Below are 27,354 nucleotides of genomic sequence, written 5' to 3' on the forward strand. Positions count from 1 at the left end.
TGTATAAATAAAAATGAAAGTTCAAAGTAAAATAGTGCATTAATATGACTCCAATAACAATTCCACACCCTATTTCAGAGTTTACAGTTTTAAAAGGATATTGATAAATGGTGAAGATTGAAAAAAGCCTTGCAAGGATGAATCATAGTCTGAAAAGACTGCCTTGCAGTAAAAGACTAACAAACCAATCTGTCTCAATAATAAGAAAGCTAGAGGGTTGGCTGATCATGATGTGTAAAGTAAGTATGTTGAAAAAATAAGGTAATACTAAAAAACACTTTAATATACAAAGCCAAAGTAAAGTTTGATTTTGTAAGGCTGCAAGTTAGGAACAATATTTTTACAGTGAGATTAATTATATGCTGGCAAAATTTACACAGATTATGTAGAATTTTCACCATGTGAAATATTTCCTTTTTTTTTTTTATAATGGAAAACTAACATTCTCTAGAACAACAGTAATTAGATGGCTTTATTAAAAATAACCACAAACAAACAAAATAAAGCAAAGAAAGAAAGAACATCTGATGAAGCAGTTTAGCTAAATGATATGGAAGATCTCTGTAGATAATGATAAAGTTATTTTCTAGCTTTGACTTTACACAGGTAAGTCTAGACCCCAGCATCTGCTTCTATTCTTCCAAGACTGAAACACTGGCTCTATTAAAGCCTGTACCCTTGCCACGAACTTTAAGGTTGCATCTCAGAAGTCATGTAACTACAAATTATTGTGCTCTAAAAAAGACCTAAATAGGTGATCTGTCTGTACAATTATCTATGTCTACAATATTTTGGGTTTGAACCTTTTTGAGAAGGTGAAAATAACACTAAATTTTTAGTAAAAAGTGCTAAGGAGAATGAAATTAGGATGTAATTAAAAAGGCAGGCACATATCATGACAAACACTGTATCTTTGGGAAGCTCTAATGAGTACTAGTTCTCACAATACACTACTCTGAAATGGTCATACTGGCCACGCAGGCGGGACTCTACAGTATATTTCTGTTTTATGTGGCATGTAACATACACAGCAGTACAGTGAGCACTTCATTTTACTATAAGTGAAAAATTTTGAATTTGAAAATATATATGCATATTTTCTGGTTAGTATTTTTGTTAATCTTTGTAATTTTCTGTAAAAACAGTTACAGATCAACCTTTTTAATTTTTATCAGCAAACTGTAAGAAGATAAGACACATAGGAAAAAATTTCTTTCTTGAAATTCAGTAAACACAATTAAGCTACTGAAACATCCCGTTCCAACAGCATAAAGTGTATTAAGACTATACTGGCTCACCCTTGCTTAAAAAGGAAGTCCATTTGCTTTATAAATATTTGAGGAAAAAGACAAAGCAGACAACAGGGAGGGACAAAGAGTCAATTGCTGTTTATGCAATTGTAGAAAGTCTCTCTTGTCCTGCTTCAAGTTTGCATTTTGAATATGAATTGTTTGGAATGAATAACTAACCAAAAAATACCCACCAAAATTTGAGAGGTACTTCTTATTTTCTTTTTTTTTTCAAACAGCTATACTTTCTTGATATTAATTTGAGCATCAGTATGCAACATGCTATATCTGAATTAGAAATGAACTTGTAGAAATTTTACAGTGATTGGACATGGGAGACCAAATCATGCCTCAGTTTGAGTGACACAAAAAAGGTTCCATGGGATGGAACCCAGCAGAGTTTGGCCTGTCTTCAGTCAGACTGCTGTGTACTGTGATTTCTTTAGATTTCACTGTTTACAAGTAGAGTCAAGTTGGGTTAATACTAGAATACAATGCCTCCTTGTAAGAAGCAATGGTGTTACTTAGCAAGTGGCATTCTTCTCTCTGAATGATTGCTCCTGGACTCTTGCTTGCTGTCATAAATATGCAGTGGATTGCTGCAGATGCCCTCCCAAATAAGTCATAGCTCCAAATTGTACATTTAGCTTTTTGAAAGTTGTAAGATGAGAAAAGTACATTTCACTGTTCTGACCAAATGCCTTTTACTTAAATCCCTTGATCATATACTTGTGTAGAGTCTGTGAAAAGTTCAACTTCATTGCTGTGTTTGAGAATATTCGGGTCATAGTTGCAAACAGTAGTTGTAAACATTAGACATGATCCTTTGGGAACCTGAAATAAATTGCCTCATGATATCACAACAGGTGGGAGATCATTATTCAGATTATTCAGATTCAGATTAACTAGTGCATACTTTAATGTCCCACAAAAGTATCTTGTTAAATGCATGACACAGTCATCAAAATAAAGACTGTCCTGCAAAATTTGGGACAGATGGCAGTGCAAGATGACATCTTTTCTAAATGTGTCAAAATGTTTCTCAGTCAGGCAATACGATTGGTTGCACATTCTGGGTGCATTATTAAAATAACAAAAGCAGTAAAATTCACTTGCATGAACACCTGCTGCTAGAGTCACTTAAAATAAGAAGGCAAAACATTTAATTAAGTAATATAAAAATAATGATTTCACTGACAAATAAGTTAACTGTTTAATGTATCCATTGCATTGCTTAAAACATTTAAAGTCAGTGAATTTCATCTGTGCTTAGATGTATAACATCCAAACCCAAAGCATATCTTCATAAGTAATGCTAAAGGAACTGTCCTTCTCACCACATAAAAAAACACTTTATAAGAACAGACAGACAGCAGGCCTACTGTTGTCTGCTAGACAGTATATTGAAATCAGAGAGTATATATTCCTTTACCACTTGAAACAGCAGAGCATAGAAGTGGTTGATAAGCCCGATATCACAGCCAGAATTCAGATTTGAGAAGACAAAGCACTATCGGATCTCTTCTGAGGATCTGACATGAAGGTAGAAACAAGGCATCTAGAAAAGAAGAGATTCTGTGTTATTTATTTATTTATTTATTTTTCAGTATTTGAAAATGTCAAAGGCTCAGCTTGGGAAGTCTAATCTAAGTCTTGTGACAGGAAGTCTCATCAAGGCATGAATATGATTTTCATTTCAAATTATGAATACATCTTCAAGACTTCTTTATTTTGTTCTCTGCTTCGTTCTCAGAGAATCTGGCCAGTACTCACCTGGTCCAGTTCAGGGTCTAGCACTCTGAGTAATATTAAGTACTGTTATTAAACTGATCAAAGGAACGTGCTGTGGAGGGAAGCAAGACATACGCGTTGGAGGCCTGAGCACATATTTGCTACACCACTCTCAATCTGAAATTACACACAGGAAGTGAACCACAGACCCAGTGTCATAGTACTTAGCAATAACTACAGGGTCCCCTCTTCAGCCCTTAAACTTGGTCATCACAACAGTGGTTAGCTAACTAAAATATGTACATTAAATAACTGGTCTGCTTATGAAAAAAAAAAAAAGTCTGTTTAAAATGGTTGGACATCCAGCAAATGTCTACTTTTCTATTTTTTATAGGAGAAAGTGGAACAGGAATAAAATGCTTCAGCGGTTGGTATCCAATTATACCATTAGCTCTATGTAAGTGCGTACGGGTGAACATGGTAACAAAAGGCTGGTACTGTAGAAACTGCAGCTCTAAAGGGTTAACAAAGAACTGCACTTGCTGTAAACGAGTAGGGAGCAGGGAGAGCGACAGTCTCAGTTGTGTGATGCCCCCCGACACTCACACAGACACGCACACACACGTTTGCTTCCCCGTGTGCCAATGCCCACCTGTTCAGCACCACAGGCCCCGGGCCGGGCTCTGCCACCGCCGCTGCGCTTCGCGCGGGGATGCGACGCTCCTCGCAGGAGGCTGGGGATGGAGATACGGTTTCTGTAGTGATGGGGCTGACTGCGGAGAGCTATTGGCTGCCGGCTTTGGAAATTTCATTCAGTTTGGTCCAATAGCAAGAGGAGAGAGCCTGGTACAGCCTGGACCTCTCCCCCCCACCCCGCCTCCCCCCCGCCGCTCTCTTCCCCCCCTCTCCCTCTCTCTCCCAGCTCGCCTTGCCTTGCAGATCAGTCTCTCCTCGGCTCGGTCTCTCTGCATAGGCAATCACAGCTCCTACTCGCAGACCCAACTCTCCCTCTCGCATTGATTGCAATGAATTTTCTGCCTGAATGTAGGTCGCTGACAAACGAGAACACGAGTTTCCTTCAAATCCAGTGTTGCTGTCTTTCTTGCCGTTATTTTTAATTTCTCTCCCCACCCCCCCACCCCCCCCCCCCGCTCCTTTGTGGTCGTTGCATTCCTTTGGAGAAGCGAATCGCGTTGGATTCCAAAAAGGAGAGCAGGAACCGTGTGTGAATAACCCCGGCTGCGTGATAGCCCGAGTGGATTTCCTGAAAGAATCCGGCTGTGTAAAAAAGAGCCCTATGCTTCTGCAGCTATTCCAGTGTTAAGGTAGGAGTACTGGATTTGCCGTTTGACCGTTCATTTTAATTTTTTCTGTTGCTCTCCCCTCCTTTTTTTTTTTTTTTTTTGTTGTTTTTCCATGAGGGTGGGGGAGAGAGACAGAGGTGTTGCAGTTGGTACTCTGGCAAAGGGCGAGCAGTTTGCTGCAGTCGTCTATGCTTTTACTTTTCCCATCATGATAAAGCGATACTTTCTTTCTGCCGTCTCCATCATACGCGATCTCATTGTCACATATGCATATTTATGCAAATTTATTTCTTTTTTATCCGCTTCGGTCTCGTCCCCTATATCCCCCTTGCACCATAATTTGTTTGGAGGCATTTTGCTGCAATCAGCTATTTGGAAAGGCTCTGGGGTTCTATGTGAGATGTTTACAAAGTAGCTCTGCCTTACAGCCAAATAAACAGAAGAGTGTGGAGGAGAGGAGGGAAAAATATCTGCAGTACAGGCAGAGAGAGAAAGAGCAAAGCCACAGTTTCCTGCAAGCGCGGAGAGGGGCAGGAGAGGTACCTCATGCTCTGTGTGCGCTTGTGGTTTTCAGGGAAACACGAAACCAACACGTAGGTTTTTGGTTAACCACTTCCCTCGCCACCACCACAACCATAAAATAGCAAAAGGGGACGGGGGTGGAGGGGAGATCAAGGGAGGCGGCTGTTCAGAGGAAATCTTGTCTCTTCTTGGATTAAGCGGTTCACCCGCTTTGGCTTTAGCTGTTCCTTGGCTGGTTTTCCTTTTTATTCTTTTTTTTTTTTTCTCTCTTTTTTTTTTTCTTTATTTCTGTCTTGCTTTCTTTCCTTTCCTGGGCTGGGGTAAAATGCCCGCTTTTGTGGTGGGCAGCGGTTTCTGCACGTGATGGAGCAGGGACTGGCACTGGGGAGAGTCATCGTGCGCGGAGCGGTAGCAGGGGGTGTGGGAAGAAGAGAAAGAAAAAAAAAAAGGCACACACCACCAACACTTCCTCCCACCCCCAGCTCGACAGTAAATCGGCTTCTCTGCAAAGCTGGGGCGGGGGCGGGCGAGGCGGGGGCTGGCGGCGTGAAGCGCCTCCGCGGCCGCCGCGGTTTTGCCCCTTCCCCAGGGGAAAGGCCTTTGCCAGCCCCCCACCGCCCCGGGGAGCGGGGGCGGCCCCGCTGCAGCGGTTCTGATGGACGTCCGTCAGACAGCGGCGGGGAGGGGGGGAGCGGGGACGCCGGCAGCCGCCGTTCAACCCGCCCACCCCACACACATTTCCGCGGGCGCGCAGGGTCGGGGCAGGCAGGGCACGCCCCCGCGCAGGCGCTGCGGTGGGGTGCGGGGGGGCGGGTGTCCCGCCGTCGTGCCTTGAGCGGGGCTAAGAATAGATGCGGCGCGGCCGGGAAACTTGACCGGTTTGGGTGCTCTGCGTGCGGGGGGGAGCGAAGTTTGCGGGGGACGCGGGCGCGGCAGTGTCGGGGCGCGGCCGCCAGGTGGCGGTGCGGGGCCTTCCAGCAGCGCCGCAGCGCCGCGCGCCCCGCCGCGGGGCCGTCCCGCGCCCGGCGGCGCTCGGCGATCGTGCGGAACCCGCCGGCGCGAAGCGCGGCCGCGGTGGCAGCGCTGCGAGAGTCCCGAGAGCCAGCAGTGCGGTCTTAAGATATTTATTTATTTAATCCGGATTGCGGATGGGAGCGGGGAGGTGGGAAGATGTGCGGGATCGGAGGTGGGGACGCAAAACTCCCGTCGAAGGCAGGCTGGGATGCGAAGGAGCGCCTCGGTGCGTGGCTGGGTGATGAAGTGCGCCAGTCCGAACTGTAATAGCCTCGGTCATGGCGTGAGCAGAGGCGGATGATGGGTATTTAAACTGTGGCACAGGGTGCCTGTGTTCAGCTTTTTCCATCTGTGGGCTCTGTGGAGGTACTGCTTGTCATAAGGATGGCAGATACACATGTAAGTTTGGGTGTTTTGTATTTAAAAACAAACCACCATCACAAAAAAAAAAAACCCAACCAACCAACCAACCAAAAACTCCAAAACAGCTCATTAGGCATATTCGATCACTGTTGAAAGCAAATGCCTATAAAATTCTAGACTGATTTTTGTTTTTACATTATTAATAATGTTAAGGGCATACGTGTATATGTTTAGAATCAGGTGATCAGTAAGCAAAGCTTAGTTGGGTGAATTTACAGTTACACCAAAATGGAAATCACTGATTTTTTCTCCTTCTAAAACAAAAATATAACTGCTAATTTAGATATCTCATAAATGGAAGGGCAACAGTCCACCTCCTATGGGACACAAATTAAGTTTATTAATTATTAGATGTATAAATCTTCTGTTACCACAAAAGAAATAAACAATGTTTCTGGCACTCTAAGAGGTAATTATTTCCACTAATTTTAATTCCTAGATAAGAACACAACTTGGCTTTGTAAAAGTGAGCTGATTTTATATTTCAAATGAACCCTGCATTTTATTTTCATTTTACTTACAAAATATGCATTTGATCTTAGATCTGTAAATATCACCTATGTAAGCTTCTATATAGGTAGCATCTATATAGACGTGCATTAAGGCAGGACATTACAAATATTTTTTGCTTATAGGGGGTTTGCTTATAGTAGGGGGTTTGCTTATAGTAGGGGGTTGTGCCCATTGTCTTATGAAGCATATTCCAGTGAATCATTAAAGACTGAGAACATGAAAACATACTATGCAGTTTCTAGTTCAAAACAGCAAGATCCATGATGGCATGCAGTTTTCTAAGAATAATATGAGATGAAATTTAATTTTGACTTTTTATCATCTTGAAATTATTACTCCTTTGTGTATAAACACAGCTGTTGTTCTCTCCTCTGTTCATACATCTGTGTATCATATAGTTGCAAGCATTGTTGGTATGCTGTGTGCAAACACAACCTATTAAGTTCTACCAGGTACTAACACAGAAATTCAGCTTGGCATCCAAAACACCTTGTTTCTGAAGAGAAGCTAATTTTTATTTTTTTTAATTTTCGTTGAATTTAATGGCCCTTACATTTGGTCTCTACTGGAAAACATTTGCATAGACAATAGAATACATTTTCCTCCTTCTGCATTTCTGTAACGAGTATTTACTTGCCCAGTTTTGTTTTAAAATGCAGTGCTGTATCACAAATATGTAGACTGCAAATTCAAAAATTCCTGATGTTTCTTCTTGATCAGCAAAGTGCAGTGGTCAATGATGAAGTGTCATGTCTTTTAAAGACATCACAATTCAAGGAAACAAAAGCAAGCCTTGTAGCATGAATGAAACAGGCTAGCTCGATTAAATTAGGACAAGTGAAAAAAACAGGAGGTTTACTGGAGACACTGTGCTATCCTATATTTTTTTTTTATTCTTACAACAACTTTTATCTTTTTAGCTGATCCCATGTTCTTGGGCAAATCATTCACCTGACAAATTTTACATTTGATAAAATTGTCAGTCTTAATAAGCAGCCATCAGCTGAAGAGCTGTCATGTAGAAATGAAGGCAAGAGGCAGAAAGAAAAGCTGTTTAACTGAAGCTTTGTATTAAAGATACCATATAGAAACAAGGATTTGTTTGGCTTTTTTTTTTTTTTTATCAAAAGTGTGATTCAAGGAATATTTACTGACTGTTGCTTAGAGGTTTGCACATTTGTTTTTGACAGGTTCTCAATACAGCCTCCTCTTGGCCTTTCAAACACTCATGCTGCTATTTGATGGCTGAATCACATAGTGTCAGGAACAGCTCCACCTGGGTAGGACAGGAATAAGCATCATACTATAACCAGCATATAATTTAGTCATTCTGTCACTTGAAGACTTGTCATCGAGATTCAAGATCTCTTCTGCATGAGTAAGATTGGTTAGTAATGTGCGCTGAATTATAAGGCTGTGAGTCTTCTTTTTTAAAAAAAAGAAATCTAATAAAACCAAAACATAAACGTGAGCTGCAAAAATCAATATAAGGCTCTCAGGTCCAACTGCAGCCATCCTCTGTCAACAGTTCAAGTCAGGTGCTCTCAAGCAATGTTTGTAAAGCATTTATGCTGTGAGCCATTTCGATCCTCACACCTCACAGGGTTATGTACTCAACTCTGTCACCTTTTAATAGTTCTCTTCTTCTCATTGTGTTTGTTTTAGTAGTCCCCAGATTGGATTTGGAAAAAAAAAATAAAAAGAAAGCACTGATAAAAAACCTCCAACTACCAAACAAAAAAAATTACCTTGATATCTAGTGAAGGAAAAACAAGTTATATCGATAATACTGTTGGAAAATTATTTGCAATGAGATAGAGCACAATGCCAATCAACTTTTCACAACTTGAAAATGGTTTTAAGAGTAGAGAAGAGAAAATGGAAAAATACAGTTTACAGACAGTTTGGACAGTTTGCAGTGGTTAAATTAAAAAGGTAGGAAATTGTTCTGCAGATGTTACGTACAAGCTTATCTCTCTTTAACCAATGTAAACTAATGAAGATTGTTTTCTGAATTTTGACATTAAAAATAAGCTGTATATGAAACAGCGTGACTTCATGGTTTGCATGCACAGCTCGTATAAGTATCTGAATAGAAGCAGCCCTCACACAACACAAGCTTTTCCTGTGAGATCTTCAGTGGGGCTTTACCAGTGGCACAGCTAATTCAAACTGAATGCATGACCACATGCTGGAATGATCCCCAGCTAGGAATGCTCAGATTTGTGCTGTAATAATCTAAAAATAAATTGTAATCACTGATGTCACAATGTATGATTCTTTTTTTCGGTTGTCTTCTGTGCTGAGCCCACACACCACTTAGTGTTGTAGGACGTATTTCAGTAAAAGAGTGCCACTGACTAGCTTCAGTAAAGGGTTAGAATTTTCCATGCTTGTCTTTCTGCTGTTATTTATGTGCTCACTGAGATTTGCAGCTTTATGGGGAGACTGAGTCTTTCAAGAGAGGTAAGCTTTGAAAATGAATGGGACTCTTACTAGAACAAAATATTTGAGACAGTATCACAGTGGACGGATTCAGTTCACCGTGAAAACTAGAGGAGTACATAGCTGTCATAATTTACTGTTATTCAAAGATTTTCCTTTAAAAGAATTCTTTTTCATTGCTTATAGAGAGACTCCTTTTAAATATTGCACAGATTGAGATAGAATCATACTAAAGAATGTTTCCTTTATTAGATGTAACAATGTAACTATATAAGAGATCTGTAGAATAAAATGTTTGTTTTCCTTCCTAGTTTAGCCAGCAGTCAATTATAGCTAATTCTGCAGTGGCTGATAGGATTTCACATATAGAATGAATTAGCTCATTTTATTTACTTGTATATGAGTTTATGTTATAATAAATAAAAAATAATATTGAAATTTAGTTGCACAAATCATTGAGACTAAGCCAGTTCAATATTTCACCATAATAGATGACAGATGAAATAGTTGTGGCATGTTTCGATGGTAGCAAACTTCCATCTAACAGTACCTTTCAGATTTGCAGCTATTGATTGCAGTAGGCAAAAATATATAGTCTACTGCTTCTCAGTGCAAATAAGCCCTGAGGTATGACCTTTCCTTTGCCCTCCAAGTGGTGGTAATCACTGTCATTTAGGAGAGGTCTAGTACAGACAGAAATGGAAGAGGACAATCAGGAACAGGCATTTGTGTCATGAAATGCTGCTTGAAGAGGTCTAACGCTTGATTATTTTGAAAATGCTTATTGCTGTAGTGTCTAGGTTGGTTACAGGCCCAGTACAGACCTGGAAGGAACAGGTTTTCAAGCTTTTGGATTGTGCTCTGTAGTGTTGCTGTCAAATTAATGGTCTTTCCAAGTCAGGTTGACCAGCCATGTTGATCAGTGCCATCATGTGGTAATCTTGTGATACTGTTGCCAGACATCTCTGGGTTGGCAAGCAAGTTTTTTATGTTTTAAAGTTTGTTTGGACCCTTAGTGAAAAAATATCCAGATTAATGGCAGCAACTGTTCTTTCCAAAAATTATTTAGAAATACTACAGAGGGGGCTCAAATAAATTAATTGTATTATCTGTAACAGGATTTTTTTTGTGCTTTGGAATGTTGGTGGAAAGTAAGTAGCTGAGCTTCAATAACTCTTCTGTTTGGCATTTTTAATTCCAAAAACATACTCTGAAGTAATCATCTCCAAACACCTATTTGTTCTATTCCAATAAACAAAAACTACCTTATATGTCATACTTTTGACCTCTGCTATATAAAAGTTGTACTTTCTCTCCATCCAAATGTAATAAAACAGGGACAAAGATGATAGCCTCATTTTGAAATAAAGAATTTGGGATGGAACCAGATTCTTCATGTTTATTTCTGTATCTTCATTTCATGATGGCTTTTGTAGTCCTGGTATTAGTTAATTTTTAAGATTTCCATAAATCTTAAGCTTGCAAAATAGATATGCTAACTAGCTTTTCATCTGTTAAATAAAGTTGTTTGCACATAGTGTGCAGAGATCTTTTGTTAAAAATGGCAGGGAATTACTCAAAATTTATCAGTAGTAAATTATTAATTAGATTTTTTTTTTTCTGAAAATAAATAAAACTTTCCTTTCTTTTTACTGCTTTACTCCACCACTTTATATTACTTATCTATGAAATATCTCTTAAGTATTTGGGCATATATAGAACATGTTGCAAATTACCTGAAATTTATATAAGGAATATATTTGTGTTTTGAGATATGATTCTACCTTTTCTGGTCTGCTGTGAAAGAGTCCAGATCTGTTTTTTTCAATTATATATTATTCATGTGAGAACATATAAGATATAAACCATATGCTGTCTAACACACAGCAAATTTTTACTCATTTTCTTATTGGAAGCAGCATAGACTAGTAATATTAGCAGATTTTTGGAACAGGACCAAGATTAACAGACCATTGACAGATTAGTGTCATGGGTTCATGTCTTGTTGGATTTAGTGCAAAGATTCCTGTTAATTACAAAAGGCTTTTGGTCAAGTCCTATAAGTAAGTGGTATTGGGACAGAATTATATGGAGTATTTGCATAGAATTGAAAACGTCATGCAACGTAAAAGTTTTCTGTCAACTTCACATTCAGTTCTGCTAATGAAAATGCTTTCAAATCTTTCAAAAATAAAAAAAAAAAAAACAGTAGACTCTGAAGAGTAATGCGTCTTCATTCTTTCCTTGTTATAAGTATGGATGATAATACATTCTAGAAAAGTATCCTAGATGCTGTAGGAGCATGTACTGTCTCAACTCATCTGTCGGTTACTGCGTTTATAGAGACAAATGGTTGCACAGACTTGTTACTATCGGTGATTTCTTCCTGAAGTTTCTTGGATTTGGTTTTCAACAGAAGCTGGGTATAAGTTGGTAACCAAACTGATGGAGTACACATGTCCAGTTTGTACACCTTTTATGCAGTCGTCTTGTTAGCTGTGGCTGTGCTGAAGAGACATTTTTTGCCTTATCTCCATACTAGCTTTGTAATACTGTTCCATTACACTATCTCCCTGTATTTTCAATTGTACTGTTTCTGAAGCGTAGGTTTCAACATTATTTTACAGTGACAATATTATTTTATTGTGGCAAAAAGGGCAAAAATTCTCTCCTGGATTCCAGAAGAATCGTGGAAGAAGAGCTGAAACCCATGTGAATCTTTAGCACATCTGCCATTACCAAAACTCTCTGAAGTCTGTAAAGTAATAGGGCTATATCTGGATTTCATGGGATGTCTCAGGCAAGTTAAGAAGAGTATTCCAGCAGCAACAAGAGGAAGCAGCTAGTGAGTTATTGCTGTGTGAAATGTTCCTTTCATCCAAATTTTAAAGTAGATGGTTCAATGCGGTGCTTCAAGAGAACTTTAATCAGAGTGTTGCTTCTCAGTCAACTAAATAGTAACTGATTTGTTGGTTTAAGTGTCTCAAGACAAATACATCTCTGTCACTAATGTAATTATTATAATGTTTTCCTACTGCACTTTACATCATCTACATGAAAGCAAATGATAAGTTCTTAGTACACAATAGCATGCGAGGAAGTAGAACTTTCTCCAAATTATGCACAGCTGGACAGATGAGCTGTGGTGCCTGTGGCTGTGAATTCATATTAACACAGCCAGTAGTATTTCTGCTGCTTGAATTAGAAATGCTCAGTGTGTGTAGTTTCCAATGTGCAGGTGGTGAATTGGGGGACAGATGATGCAGATCCACTGGTTTTGACAGATTAAATAATAGCAGTTGGCATAACTGGATATTAATCTTGGAGTTGGAGGTGACCTCCACAGGGAAGAGCTAGCATATTAATTTTGTGCTTGTGATAATATTTTGTCTTAGTTCAGGTGTCCAAGTTATAGTGCAGGATAGGAGGACTTATTGCTTCAGTCTGAACAGGTCAACAGTTATTAAGAAAATACATTACTTTGTTTAATCTTGCATTTGTTATGTCTTTTTCTCAAGATCCTCTAGCTGAACAGTGTTTGAATTATGGCTTTTGAAGATAAATGCTTAGTATTTGTATTGCTTTGATGTCATCTTTACGTATAGATAATGTTTCAGATACAGTCAGTGCTTTAGGACTTTGATAGTGCAAGCAGCTGGCACTTATATTTAAGGAACACAGCAGATTAGAAGGGCCAGAGAGATATTTTATACTACTGGACTGTGAAGGGCATGCTGCATTGATTTGCTTGCCCTGATCTACTTGCTATAGAAGTGAGATGTTACTGAAATGCAGTGGGTTAATGGTGCAGTTAGCATGTACCATTATCTTGCATTGAATTGTTATGGTCATTGAGTGACAAGCAAAGAGCCCTGTAAGAGCAGGCCCATGTTCTTTGCACTATAGTGTAGCAAATAAATGCTTCTCCTTGGAATTGTCAGTCTGTATTTTCATTCCACTGTTTGCTTTGGAAAGAAGATGTTTTGGTGAACAGTCCTCCCGCAGAAATCTATTTTGTCTAAAAGTTTTGGCTTCAAAAATTACAACATATAGTTAGAAACTTTCATTTTATTTATTTCTGCTTTTCCTGCAAGGTTTTGTTTGTTTGTTTGTTTTGTTTGTTTGTTTGTCTGTCTGTCTGTTTCTTCCTGTAATTTTTGTCTTAACATCCAAGGTCATGTGAAGTGCTTTCTTCCATTCACAACTTATTAAAGGTGTCATAGTGGTCAATATGATGATGACGGCTTCAGTAGCTGAAGCAAAAACCCCATTATCTCTTGAGCGATTTGCATTAGCAGTTCTGTTATGCTGAATTTGAGTGCCATTTTGTGAAGAATTTCTTGTTGGCAATAGGAGTTATATTAGTAATATAAAAGTTAGATTAGCAATGCTAGAGAAAGTACAGGAGATGGGAGCAGTTGTAATACTGGTAGTGTGTTGAATTCTTTTGGCTATTAGCTAGATATGAATGGAAAGCTAGATAAATCTTGCATTTTGTGTATGAGTGAATGATCACTGGACCGTAGCACTTCACAGAAACATCCTCTGTGGTAGATTTTAGTTTCTATTTGCCCCTGGAGCGTGGCCATTTGGTTAGGCTTGATACTTCACTGTTTTCTGAAACCAGTTACAGCTGATTTGTTCAAGAGAAACCAAAGCTGGTAAAGTTGGAGAAGGCACTGTCTTGAGCCAGAGTTGTCAAGACGGATGTTGGAGAGATGGTCCAGTTCCATTTTGGAAGAAAATTAATGGGTTTCTTAACAGCAATGATAGCATATGTAACACCACTTTTACCTCTTCACTCCTGAAAGCTAAGCGCTAAGCAAAATTTTGTCTAACATGAGGAGACTGCATATTCCTGTTCTTAGCTTTTCTTCTGTGCAAGATGAGGATGCTTCTTATATGACACAACCACCTTTCTCTTATTTACCATCCCTAACTTGGTGTGATGTTTTCCTTTGCTTACTTCTTATCACTCCAAGGTACACACCCCAGTCAGAGACTGTAAACAGGCAATTAATGGCAGACAGATTACCATCTTCAAAGGAAGGTTAGCATGATTAACTTTCACAGAAAAAAAATATTAATGTAGAAGAGCAAGTGGGATGAGGTAAGAATTCAGTTGCAGTTGGGGTAGAGTCTCAAAACAAATAAACACAGGGTGCTCACTAAAGAAACAATATGAGAATGTGAGAGAAGGATAAGAATGCAGAGATGACACACAGGGAGAGTAGACATACTAGAGTATAAAGAGTAGAGAAGTAATAGGACTAACAATTAAAATCCTGGATTCTGGAGAGCTTATAATAGCGGGATATGAGTCAAGGCAAACTTACAAGCGTAGGTCACGCTTTTGGACATGAGACTTTGGTTTAGGCTGAAGGGGTACAATATATCAGAAGTTCACTATATGAATCAGGATAAAAATAGATTTCTTAGTATCATCAGCACTCTGTAGGGATATAGATTGAAATTGAGTCTGTTTTCTTCTGAATAATATTTTAAAATATATTTTGTCCAAATAAAGCATTTATTAAAATATCACCAATGCTTTTTGAGGAAACTAAATCCAGTGGTATCATCAGTGAATATATTTCTGTTTAGGATTGATTGTTTGTTTCTTTTTATCCCATTTTTCCAAAGAATTATAGTAAGTTATCTTTTCTGTTTAGTTTCAAATACATGGGGTTTTTGAGTGGTGTTTGGTTTTGTTTGTTTGTTTGTTTTGGTTTGGTTTGGTTTGGTTTGGTTTGTTTTTTTTTTGTTGTTGTTGGTTTTTTGTTTTGTTTTGGTTTTGTGTTTTTTTTTTTTTCTTTCCAGTGTGACAAATTTTGCTATTAACCTGCAGTTCCTGAGAGAAATTCATCTTGCAACGAAGTGCATGCAGAATGTAGAAAAATTTACCTGGGATTATATAAGGACAGGCTTAACGACTATGTGGGTTTTGACGGTTCTGTCACTGATATACGGGGGGAAAAAAAGAAAATTAGAGTAAAATGTATCTTCATCCTACTCCTATACATCACTCAAAGATGATAATGTATTAGTTGAAGAGTTTGCGCAGGGGTTACTGTAGCATTACCTTATGTCTATGTTAAATTCCATAGTTACAAACCTTTTATTTGATCGCTTTTTAAAAGAAAATAGAATTGATGTACCTCTCTTTAGCCCCAAATGTCATGTTTTAAAATACTGGTGAGATATAAAGCACCCAGAAGAAATGAGTTTTTTTCCTCAGCATATACAGAATACTAGCCTTCCTTTCAAGTCCTTCATAAACAAGCTTCCCCAATACACTCAAATGGACATGTTTACATCATCACTTTCAAGAGCCATTTTTCTTCACTTGCTGTGAACGGTTTATTTAAAAGATTACAAGCATGACTAAGATGTCATCAACACTGTTTTTTGCTTTGGTTTATAGCATTGTCTTCAGTGGCACTGTGCCTAATATATGAGAGTCTAGAAGTATTGATTTAGTGCTTGAAAAATGATAGTCAGGTTCCAGGATTTTTCTCCTCCTTTTGCAGCTAACATCTCATCATTTAATGTATTAATTTGGCAGGAGTCTCTTCTCGGCTGAGAAGAACTTGTTCTCTGAGGAGTAAATTGTTTACCAGCTAGTCCCTTATGTTTGCCCTAGTGAATGTGAGTGAAATGGTCCATCACAAATTCATGTAACTGCTTTAACCTCCTTGACACTGTGACTCTGAAAAGTTAAGACGAGGACAGAGGTGAATGACAGGAGGTGGTGAAAATTAGATTCTTGAACATGATGTACATTTTACTATGTGTAAATAGGCTTAGTACTTAAGCAAATGATTTTTAGAGATAAAAGTATCTTTTAAATTTATTTATCCTCTTTAGATGATTCTTGTTAAACAAGAGGATTTTGTCTTATCAGAATTTAAAGTCAGGTGGAAATGTTTTGAATTCCAAATCCATGTTAACGTTCAGTATGTGCTCAGATTTTGTGTTCAGATAGGTAGAAATTTCATGTACAGGAGGATGAAAAATGAAATGGAAGAGGAAAATATCTGTTGCAACCTACTTTATTACCTTATACCAATTTCTTTTTCTGCTCTGACATGCACTGGGATTGGTCATTTATAGTACATACTTTCTATGAATAAATAAGCACTGAATTTTATGTAAGGAGATATCTCAGCCCAGAAGTAGTTTTCTAGAGAAGATTGATAAAAAGTTTGGCTGAAGAACTCCATTTTTTGTAGAAAATATTTTGTCTTTATTTGCAAATGCATGGACATTTCCCCCTCCCCACCTCCCCCCCAAAAAAAAGAAAAAAAAAAAAAAAAAGGAACAGATTAGAAAAAAGATAACTGATCTAGATTTGTCTACATTATTATGTTATTTGAGAATAGGGTAAGGTATTTTTTGTGAGGGGAGGAACAGAGAAATAATTTATTCTTTTTTTATTATTTTATTTTTTTCTCTCTTCATTCTTCTTTTTTTTCCTCTTTTTCTTTCTTCTTTATTTTTTTCTTTTTATTTTTTTCCTTTTATTTTTTTTTTCCTGATTGTTTAGTTTTGATTTGACTTATATTCTGTAGGAGCAGAAATGGTTTTCAGGTACCTAGACTGAGAAAACCCCAAACCTGCAACACCACTCAGTCCTGCTTCAGAAATACACAAGGTGGTCATTTTGGTAAGGAGAGGAGAAGGTGAAAATATGAGTCTTGCTCAAATACAGAATCAGGATATAGCTCCAGCACTCAGACTGGGAAATGCTTCTGGGTTTTCTGATCTGGTTGTAACTAAAGTCACACCAGGAGTCACTTTGGCCTATCCACCACCACTTTGAAGGTAATAAATTGACTTTGGCTCTTTTTGCTTTCCTTGGCCAGCAACCTAGAGACACGGGAAAGAATGCTCATTCTAGATTTTGATAAGTATTGTCACACAAAGGGTGTTGGGACTGGCTTACATACAGTGTGTTATTAGTGTGGTCTAATGATGAAGGTTACTTCAAGCAGAAAATACAAGAAAAATAGGAATCAAATGGGAGAGAAGAAAGAAAAGGGCAGACTCTCCCCATTGGCAGGCCAGGAAAAACAGTGGCACTAGTGGGGAGTCCCAGGCGAGCAGGTGAAAACAATGAAGATGATGAGGTTGATGGGGGTTTTTCTGCCATGCTTCTCCACTCACACTGTACACTCGAGGCCATGTGAAAATTCCCACTGCTTGTTTCGATTCCTGATGCTATTAGTGCTAATTGAAGTGCAGTAATTTTTAGGTTCAAGTGTTGCGTGTTAGTTACTCAAATTTATTATTGGACAGTATTTACTAAATATTTAAGAGGCTATAATCTATTTTGCTGTGGACTATATTTAGGTTTTCTCTATTATAAAGTCTAAAAAGGAAACAAACAAACAAACAAAAAACCAAACCAGAACAAAACAGAAAGGGAAGGAAAGCAGGTATGGGAAGATGGGTAGTGTAGGGCTAGTTGTTGCCACAGATGCCTACCATAACAAAACTGTTGAGATTTGCAGTTGCAAGACTGTGAGAATAACAACACAAAACCTAATGTTTTAGAATATCAAGGGAAAAAGAAAAATACTGCTATGGAGGCACTGGAAAACACAGACACTAAGGCTTCGTGGAAAGCTTACAGAGGTGCAAGTTGCAGACCCTTGGGATTACTAACGCTGACGAGCTAGCATACTCAAGGCAAAACAAGCATCAACAGCACTCAGGAATCAAAAATTGTTATTAGATCACTTAAAATCAGAGATAAAAATTAGGATCATGTAGATGTAGGTTAGGATTATGAATATTGCCTTTTTCTCAAAAATGGAAGAATCGAGAGAAATTCAAGGGTCATTTTGTTTGTTTAGCTTGCTCTAGGCAAAGGCATAGCATGTAAGTATAATACCTTTATTTTTAAAATATGTAGTGATATTTTAAGACAAAAATATTAATTTACTTATGTTTTGCTGTATTCATAGAACTAGAGCCGGTTCTTGTTTGTACACTGTTTCAAAGTATGAGGTGACTTTGTATCCCCTTACAACTTCAAGTATTTCATTATGTATGCTTTGGAAAGAAGGGTGTCCTCTTTTCCTAAGGCTACATCATTTATCAAGCAGTGATTGCCATGGTACATTTCGATGCACTATGACTTTGTAAATCACTACAAGAATTGCCCGATATCTACATTACCCAATGCCTCGAGGTATTCCAAAATACAAAATCTAGCCACAGGCATTAACAACACATACAGTGATTGCTGTCATATCTTGGTGCTATTCCCAGAAATGCCACATTCAGAAGACTGTGCTTTGAGGAGTGATGTTGCAGGATCAGATGGCTAAATTCATGGGAAGCTGAGGTACCACAACAGGGAGTACAGTTATCCTTGATGATTTTGGCTTTTGTAGAGGCAAACAGCGATGCCCACAGAATTTCTTGAGCTGGATATCAGCTGATTCAGTCTTTTAAACTAATGTGAACAGTGGCACATTTATTTTTATGACATCTTTAAGCTTTTCTTTCCTGAAAAAAATATGCATTGAAGGAATGCAAAAGTTTCTTAGTAGTCCATAATATTGGTTGTTGAGTGTCTGGATGTCTCAGACTAGCTATTCCTAGATGTTGGCTGATGTAAAATGATGAAGGTATGACTGTGTAGATTCTGGACTGTTCCAAGAACTGGAACTGATGATCTCTCTCCCAGCTTCCCACTTGCACAAGAAAACACCAAAAAACCCAAACCACCAACTCCCTACCCCACAAAAAAAACAAATGAACAAACAAACAAAACACAAAAACCACCCCTTTATTTTACTGTACGCCTCACTCATTAGTGGACAGGGCTGCTACACAGTTTCCCACTGTGAACTGTGTATGTCTTCATTAAGTCTGTGTTTAAAAACTTTTCTCAAATACCTATTGAATATTTTACACAAACTAGGAGAGTTAGGAAGGAATATATTTTGGTTTTAGGCCCACATATTTTTGATAATCAATTAATTCTCAGATACGCTGAGCTGTATGACAAAAATTTTACACTGACTTCTTTTTTCTATACCTGGTTCAGTGAAGAAGATTATAAAAGAAACAAACAGCTTCTGGATTTCAGTGATTTCCCTCCTGGTGAATGAACATCACTGTCTCAAAGATAGCTCTATCAGATCAGTAAGAGCTCTATCTGTCTACCAGTGTCCTTGACTTCCTAAATCAGTCTTTTCTGCTAGCTAGTTAAGCACAGATGCCACTGAAAACCAGTACCATGGTTATGAATCTCTTTGAAATGCAGTAGGTTTTGCTTATATATAAGAAAAAAATAACTGAGCTTAACACTTATTACTATTCAGTCTAGATACTACCAAATGCTGACCAGATTAACTGTCTGGTAGGATCATTAAAAATACAGGCAGTTCCTTGGTAAAATTTTCTAAAGTTTTTTAAAGAAAGATCTTGCTTGAGCCCCCTCTAAGGTGGTTCATCCAGCATACCACAAAGGTCTACTTGTAGGCAGTTGTGTGCAAACTAGTTATTCTAGGCTGTCATTGCAATTTCTGTGAAGAAATAAGATCTGTGGGATGCGATTTAACTTTTTTAAGGTCTTCTTTAGAATGAGATTAAGCACTTGTGATTAATGTGATTAATAAGTAATAAATGCATTTGATCAGGTGAAAACTGATCAATGAAAGCAAGTGTGATCTTGGTCAGGTTATGTTGTTCCACAGAATGTGTGCTGTTGGCTTTCCTGTTCTAAGGCCTTGTCTGAGATACCAGTGTTATTTCTGGAGCAAAGATCCTGTACAATTTTGATTTATTGTTATTTCTGTTATAGAAAGATATAGATGTCCTTTTAAAATAAAGGACTTCTCTTTTCACGGTGATTGAGTTCTTGACGTTTGACCATTTGTGTCATTTTTGAATACATTCTCCTTATGAAGGTGCGAAATTGTTAGCTGTCTGATATACTTGAGAGTCCAGGCTTCAGCCTTAATTTGAGGTTATTACTGCGCATATCAGAGGCCTGAATGATCAGACTTGTCCTTTTTGAACTTTTGCATCGTAGCAGGTTTTTCACAGGTTTTTTGTGGGTTATTGGTGCCAAGAAACTTCGTTCTTCCATCCAACATTGTCATTCAGTGGCTTCAGTCATACGTGAAAAATAGAAGCTACTCAGTTATGATGTGTGTTGATCATTATGGATAAAAGAGAGTATTTTTTATGTTAATTATTTACAAGTATATTCTCAGTGATATATACTCTTGAAAAAAATGTGTGAAGATGCTTCATAAGATTTTCAATTATTCTGAATTTAAAAGGAGTGAAAAAAAATATGATAAGATTAACATCTATTGGAAATAATTATAATGGATATGTTTTCCTGTGGCTGAAGTTTAGGGACTCAGACCACCATCACTTATTCCTTTGAGAGTTTTACTAAGCAGAAAACAGTGGATATGATCGGTGAATTTTTTGGGGGTGGCAAAGTGCAATGCAGAAAACATACATTGGACTAAGCTTACAATAATATCACTGGAAATTTCATAGGTTTGTCAGAAAGAAAATCTCTACGAGTTGCCTGCCTAAATGTATTTAATTCAAGGCATAAAATTTAAATACTCAAAAGCAGCAATAAACATGGCAGTTTCCCTTTCTAGATAATCCTGAACGTTCTAAATCCTAAAGTTGTGGTTTTGTGGGGTGTTTTTTTTTTTTTTTTTTTTTTTACGGGGGGTTGTGGCTAGGGGGGTATTGTGAGTTAATTGCAAAATGAACATTTGGAAGCAAAAGACGAGCTTCATTATGTGTAACCATAGTTGAGCATGCTATATAACTCCAATTAATAAGAAATACTTCAACTCTATTTCCAAATTTTACAAAATAGTACCAATAATGGGAAGAATTAATAGAATGGTTGTTGCAGCATAGGTCTCTCAACTGAGCAGTAACAGTTAATATTTCTCAAATGAAAAAGGCTAAAGGATTAGACATGTTTGGATATTTTTTTTAATTGAAACTCATGTTAAAAAACATTTTTCAAATTAAAAAAACCAAGTTCTAGTAAAAAATAATGTATATGCATTCTTCAGTTCATTTAAATGTTTGCTATTTTTTATTACCAAATGAAAGATTGCATGTATCCACTTGATGATCTTGAATGGCTTTTATGAATTGCCTATTTTTTCAAGTGAGTGATTAAAAAAAAAACCACAACAACAAAACACACAGCAAACTGAACAAACAAACAAAAAAAAACCCATAACCAAATTGAAACTCAAATTCTAAAAAAAAAATGACCATCTGTAGTAGTTCATTTACTGTGAACATCTGTCTCTTGAAGAGCAGCTGGGGAGGTTTGTTTTTGTGAAGGCATATATTCCAGTAGGATTCTTGAGTGAAATAACAGCATTTCTTCGTGCATAGATAATCAGATAGTTACAATTCCTGTCTATATGTTTGGAAGTGATTACATAACAAGAATCTCTTTTCAAAGGAGTTAGATTTGTGTTTTCTACAGAAGGGATTTTTTATCACTACCTCAAGTTCAGTTTGAACTTCTGATAATAACATTAAAAAAAAATTAAGGCCTCATCTGACATAATGCAAAGTTAAGAGCTCTATTAGTAAACAACAATAAGCTTTTGCCATAATATCCTATTCTTTAGTGAGGGGGTTTAATAATTTAATAATTAACTAAAACCAACTGATGACTACAACAAAAGCACTTATCACTTGTCCATCTATGAGTCTCAATTGCATCTTAAACAGATTAATAGAAAAAAAATGAAAAAGTGCTGTAAACTGCAATGCTTTTATGTGTTTGTAATATAGACTATGTGTTAGTGGAAGAGTAGTGTATTTATAAAAACTTCAAATGCTTACTTGCATGCGGAACATCTTTGTTTGTGTAGTTACCTATGGTGAAAAATTTTCTACAAATAGGCAATTAGTTTTTGAAAAATACACATACACAACCTTTGGAGTTTGCAGTGCCCAAGAAAAACAAGGATTTTATTGCTGCAGTGGTTTGACACCAGAGGGGACTTACGAGGTGTTAGTTTTCCAAAGCTTTTGGAAATCAGACCACTTAGTTACCTGATGTGAGCTTACACTTCATCATTATCCTCCCTGTAAATACTGACTGCACATGCATTTTTCTGTAATCTATGTGCACTCAGAGTAGTACTTCTACAAATATTTTCCAGCACTGTGCAATGTGTAACTCCAAGTTACTTGGAAAGCTGGACCCTACACATAGGAGCACAGTGACATGGCAATTCTGTTCAGCCCTCCAGATGCTGAGTGCTTTGCACAGGCAGGAAGTCCTTCAACTTCTGAGGGCTGGACTGTTGTCATTGCACAGTGCTACAATGTATTAATAGGATGTGATATATGTTGGCATGGTCAGAGTTTGCTTTGTTTCTCTGTAGAACTCATGGTATATCATCAGCTTCTTGAGGTATAATTGGTCTTGTGGTTTGCAAAATAGCAGCAGTTTTGCTTTTGTGCAAGAGGCTTCTAAAATATGTTTCTTTTTAATGCTGTACTTGAAATAGTTATTGCTGTCACAAACATGCTCTTGGGTGTGATTTATAATTTTCCATTAGCAGCTACCGCTGAGTATAGTTACCTATGTCCTGTCAGAATTTTCTCCCAAAATTATGTGGTCAGTAGGCTGCAGCCAAGCATGAGACAGCACCTGTTAGACATGGATACTTAGACCAACTTCTGCACTCTAATGATCTCATGAGGACTGTTATTGACTTCAAAAAGCTCTGGATCAATCTTTTAGTTTCTGCTCAAAGCAACTGTAGCCTTTCTTTGATTTTTGGAACTAAAACAGTAAAAGGCCAATATATTCCTAACTCATTCACTCCTGAATATTTCTATTGTTCCGAGTAACAGCAGGGCAGAGAAAAGCAATTGGCTTCTCAACCAGATAAGTGGAAAGAGAGTAGAGACATTGGACTCATGACAATCATAAATTTGTTTTTGTTATGACCTGTAATCAACAGCATATGATACAACCTATTGCTCTTGCAGGCAGGAGATCTAAAGATGATTGACAGCCTTGGGCAAGGAAGGTCTAGTTGAAAATGATGTTCTAAATACAGAACAATGACTTTATATATTGCCCTACAGTGAGAGAAATCTTTTCATTTCTTGCTCTGATGGGAGAAACGAAATGATTTATTAGACTTTTGGTAAGCTTTAGAATCTCCAGCAAATATTCCAAAACACTGGAAACATTGTAGGCAATTTACTCAATTCTTGTAATGGAGTTTAAATAAATTTACAAAATATTGATTTTGTGCTCTGGGGAAATTCAAGAGCTTTTATTATTACTATATTTGTTATTAGCTTGTTCAATTAATTACTCTATACTGTCTGATTCTAATTCTGGAGAATTCTAAATCTAATAGATTCAGTTACTACAAGGAGTGGTTAAGTATCTGAGGATTGAGATAATCCAACATCAGGGGCTCATGCTTCTCTTGTGGGTGTTACAGGAATCCATCATCACTCTTAACCTTTGTCTTACATTTGCTACATGGTTCATGCAACATAATAAAATTATAATGAATTATTAAGTTATAATTAATGAATTGAGCTTTCTGCATTTGACTTAATCATAGAATAGTTTGAAATGGAAGGGACCTTCAAAGGTCATTTATTCCAGCTCCCTGCAATAAGCAGGGACATCTTCAACTAGATCAGGTTGCTCAGAGCTCCATCCAACCTGGCCTTGAATGTTTCCAGGGATGAGGCATCTACCACCTCTCTGGGCCACCTGTTCAGTGTTTCAACACCCTCAATGTAAAAAATATCTTCATCATGTCTAGCCTGAATCTCCCCTCTTTTAGCCTAAACCCATTATCCCTTGTCCTATTGTAACAGGCCCTGCTAAAAAGTCTGTCCCCATCTTTCTTATAGGCCCCTTTTAAGTACTGAAAGGCTGCAATAAGGTCTCCCTGGAGTATTCTCCAGGCTGAACAACCCTCAACCTTTCCTCTTGGGAGAGGTGTTCCATCTGTCTGATAATTTTTGAAGCCCACTGGACACTCTCCATTTCTTAGTATTTCCTCTCCAAAATTCTTCATAAAAACATTAAACCAAATGCATTTATTGTACAAATAAACTGTCAAATTTATCAAAAGGATTTAGGCCCACATTCTCTCGTGTTATATATGGTTTGAAGACAACCTCAAGTCATCAAGTGCAAAGAAGGCATATGGAGTTCTCTACTAAATTCTTTCCTCAGTGACTACTCGTCTAACGAGTTTAAGAAACTTATGATCAATTTGCTGCAATAAGAACAGATAAGTGGATATACTTTGAGTATAGATAGGAAAACACTAGATTTAAAAGAGAAAACAACATTTAAAAACAGGAGAGGGGTGAAAAGAAAGCTATTACACCATAGCACACCTCCTGAAGGTTGACAATCATATAGTAAAACTTTATTTTTTTTCCTCTAGCACATCCAGCAAATAAAGAAGATGAAGTGAGAGAGAAATAATAAAAATAATTTGCACTGTAGAAGATGTATAGCAAATTTAAATAATGAGTTGAATGGTGATATACTTTGTTATTCATGTTATATTAGTTTGTAAGTATAATTCAGATGAAAAAAATAAAACACTCAGAAGTTAAAAATAAGCTTATTTATAGTAGCTTAGGAAAATCACAAAATCTTCCAGTTTGACCATCCACAATGTTCTTCACAGAATATTGTAGGTAACAGGAAAATAAAAGAAAACCAAAACCCATCCGATGCTAAAGTGCAATGTTTACCACACTTTCTGCAAAGCAGCTTAAAGTCAGACTTTCAAGACTCAACATGATCTGTTGCCACTTGAGCTACAGGACTTCACATTGTTCAGCTGACAGGAGAGTGATCTGGTAGTGAAGAGGGAGGTTGGGCTGCCAGTTCCAGATTCCATTCGTAGAGGAAACCTAATTTAGTTTTCTGTAAAAAAAAAACAACAACCCTATCTCACCCCCTATCCCTGCCTCATTTGCTTCTTGAGATCAGGAAATGGTGTTGGTCATCAGGTTCCCACCAAGACAGGATGCTGTCTCTTTTGGTCTCCTCATGCACTCCCAACATAATGCTATAGTAATGCTGGTAGCAGCTGCCATCATTGCTGTTATGTCACATTTTGGCTGTAAAAAAGGATACACATTTTTAAATATTTGCTTTTTTATATACCATGATTTTGGTAAACTGCCAAAACTTTCCTGAAAACAGACAGTTAGAGAAGGGAAAACCGATAGTTTCAAGTATAGCCCAGATAAGCCTGAGTGAAATTCAATTAGAGAATGAAAGGTTTACAGCAAAAGACTTTTCTCCTCATTGAATTTGAGGGAAGAAAAATGGAAAACTTAGATATAAATTCTCTGTGATTTTCTATTATTGCTCCTTGTTACCAAAGTAAATTGTGACTGTATTCAGATTGCAAGATGGGGTAGGATTTGTAATAGTTGGGGCAGACTAGGCTATGGGAACATGGAGCCATGAATTTGAACTTCTCTGTAGTCCCTTTTACTCGTCTCTTCCCGTTTACTCCTTCTTGCAGTTATTCTATCTGTTGGAAGGTAAAAAATAAAAGAATTGTGATTTTAGTAGAAGGCCTTGTGATGTAGACATAGGAATGAGGCCTATGGGAATGTAGTAGAGACAGAGCCACTAAGCTACAAACTTAGAGGCAGTCTCATACAGTCACGTGAACAGAGTCTTGTGGATTTCAAATGTGTTTGTGTTTGCTCGCAAGGCTGTGGTTGCCAGATAAAGACCTAAGTGCTTTTTTCTTCTTTGCAGAGAGGCTTAAAGAGATGTAAGAGTACCTATGTCCCATTTCATGTCATTGAGTTCTTTCTCATGCTGGAAGAAGATGGATCTGTTTCTCTCCCCTTGTTTTGACTCTGTGACTTACCATTGATAGGCAGGTGATTCTTAATCATGAGAGAGTGAGAATATGCTTCTTCCCTTGTTTCTTTTTAGAATGGAACAGCTCCCAGAGATAAAGACTGTAGCAATCCCTGTTCAACTTGACTTGAATCAGGCTTTTGCTCAGTTTTGCATGAAGATATTTACTTGAGATAAGGGAAATTATAGTTCAAGCTGGTCTCCAGTTGCTAAGATCAGATGACACTGCTCCATAAGGAGAAATAATGATATGAGTAATTGATGAAGTGATTTACTGGCATGAATTAGACATAACCAAACAGCGAACATCTGCTATAACCTTTGCAACAGGAGTCCAGCTTCTCTGAGTCAGGCAAGACTCTCAGTTTGATGACATATTCTGTCTTTCTCAAAAAAAGATACATACATTTACAGATTATAGAAGCACAGAATGACCAAGTGGTTGAAGTTGAAAGGAACTTCTGGAGGCCACCTGCTCTACCTCCCTGCTCAAGTAGTAATACCTACACCTGGTTGCCCAGGATTAAGTCCAGAAATCACTTGAATATCTACAAACTTGGAAGGCTACAACCTTTCAGATTAACCTGTGCTAGTGTCCAGTCACCCTGACAGTAGAATGTGTTTCCTGATGTTCAGAGGTAACCTACTGTGTTTCAGTTTGTTCCCACTGCCTTTGGTCCTGTTACTGGGCAAAAGAGCCTAACCTCATTGTTTTGGAAGGTGAATGGGCAAGTGATAGGGAAGGAGAAAAAAAGTCAAGGTAAATGAAAGAAAATTATGTAGGGTCTGAGGCTGCAGTCCAGCGATGACCACCTCTATTATATTCATTACAGTTTGAGTCATTTATTGTCACCTGATTATTTAATGAAAAATGCAGAGAGATGGAACCAATAACTTCATTGCCCCTTATTTATATAATGCTTTCTGCTAGGGTGAAAGCTATACTTAATTTATTAAATTTTTGATTGTTCAATTTTAAGACAAGTTCTCGTGTTAAAATTTTGGTTAGGTAATCTGGAAGTTTAGCAAGGTTTGTAGAGAGTTAATATCAGTCATTTTAGCAACAAATATATTTTGAAAAAATATGAGGTTTTGGATTCAGGAGACCATCTCCTAAAGGGCTGGAACCAAAGTAGCAAAGTTTACACTCAACACTTGCTGACAAAAAAGTTTTTCCTAAGAAAATGTAGATACAACC

General features: G+C 37.6%; 1 protein-coding gene and 1 long non-coding RNA gene across 3 annotated transcripts in view; one reads left to right on the top strand and one right to left on the bottom strand.

Moving 5' to 3' along the window:
* Nucleotides 1-262: 262 nt before the first annotated feature.
* Nucleotides 263-3,844, bottom strand: LOC110358830 (uncharacterized). The gene is made up of 2 exons (XR_010474058.1): nt 3,673-3,844; nt 263-2,847 (listed from the first exon to the last, which is right to left on the bottom strand). It is a non-coding gene; the product is annotated as an uncharacterized LOC110358830 (long non-coding RNA).
* An 87-nt stretch (nt 3,845-3,931) lies between these two features.
* The window catches only part of NLGN4X (neuroligin 4 X-linked), a 182,501-nt gene continuing 159,078 nt past the window's right edge, over nt 3,932-27,354 (top strand). For both annotated transcript variants that reach the window (XM_065074099.1, XM_065074104.1), the window contains exon 1: nt 3,932-4,345. The gene's annotated coding sequence lies outside the window, so the exon portion shown is untranslated. The remainder of the gene's footprint in view (nt 4,346-27,354) is intronic.

Source organism: Columba livia, chromosome 1 (genome assembly GCF_036013475.1).
Source record: "Columba livia isolate bColLiv1 breed racing homer chromosome 1, bColLiv1.pat.W.v2, whole genome shotgun sequence".
In the NCBI taxonomy this organism is placed as follows: domain Eukaryota; kingdom Metazoa; phylum Chordata; class Aves; order Columbiformes; family Columbidae; genus Columba; species Columba livia.